This window comes from Phalacrocorax carbo, chromosome 2 (assembly GCF_963921805.1).
Source record: "Phalacrocorax carbo chromosome 2, bPhaCar2.1, whole genome shotgun sequence".
Classification (NCBI taxonomy): Eukaryota; Metazoa; Chordata; class Aves; order Suliformes; family Phalacrocoracidae; genus Phalacrocorax; species Phalacrocorax carbo.
Genome location: NC_087514.1, coordinates 142,698,738 through 142,699,910, shown reverse-complemented (window position 1 = coordinate 142,699,910; position 1,173 = coordinate 142,698,738).

The following is a 1,173-nucleotide window of genomic DNA, read 5'->3' as shown; positions in this document are numbered from 1 at the left end:
AACATTGGTGGCTCACTTGGTATTCTCTCACCCCCTCTGCCTGACAGGACTGTGCCAGGTACGCGGCAGCTTTACAGCAGGAAACCCTCAGTGCCTTTCAGAACACTGAGCCCGGTGAATTCCCACACCTGCGGCTGGGGCTGCTGAGCTGCTTCACACCAAAATATTTTGACTGCGGGAATCTGTCTGGTAGGAGAATGTGCCAGGAATGAACAAGGAGCACATTTACATTTGCTGGCCTTGCTGAACACCACTTCAGATGCCCTGTTTTTGCGCGAACACACGTTTCTCAGCAGCTCTGCTGGTGCAGGCCCAGAGGTGCTGCACAAGGGCCATGGACAAGATGGTTGACAGGGCATGTGAAGGACAGCTGATGGGAAAGAAGGGACCTTAAACTGAAGTGCGTTCAAGGGCTGTCCCACAGAAAATGGAAGCTCTGCTGTGCCAGAGGACAGCGTTACTAGTAACACCAAGGCCAGACCGGTGTGACTCCCTCCCGGTGGCCGAGGGAAGCAGTGGGGCGGCTCCCCGCAATGCAGGGCAGCACTGCCACCCCTCACCGGGGGTCCCCATGGGCCGGGGCTGCCCACACAAGGCTCGCTGCTGGGGAACTCTGGCACCAGCGTGAGGGTTCAAGACTTTCGCTGATCTTTTTTGAACGTTTTATGAAATGCCTCTGTGAATGGGGGTTCTCCTTCCCTCAGCCATGGCTCCAGACTGGCATCAGACTGCACAGCGCCGTCAGGCAGGTAGAGGCTGGGTGCCAGTTGCTGGGAGAAGCCAGAGCCCTCCCTCCCCTCACAGCACCCCCCTCCCCAGAGCGCACCTTTGAGGTGTCCTGAACTGCGAGTACAGCCTAGGCGGCAACCCCTGCAGCTGTTCTGCTGATGGCTTCAGGGGACTCTCCAACCCTTCCTCTTTTCACATCCATCCAAATACCATCACCTGCCAGGGTTTCCACCAACTCAACGCATTTGAAGGCACTTTGCTATGACCCAGCAGTTCATGTGCAACACCTTCAGTCCTGCTTAATGCATTGCCTTAGATCCCTAATCTGCCCTCAGATACACCCGTGCAACAGCCAGTGCAGTAACGGGGTTTGTGCCGGTGTGTGACTACCTGAAGATGGAATTGGACTCCATGCCATCTGTAAAACACAGTATCAAACTCACA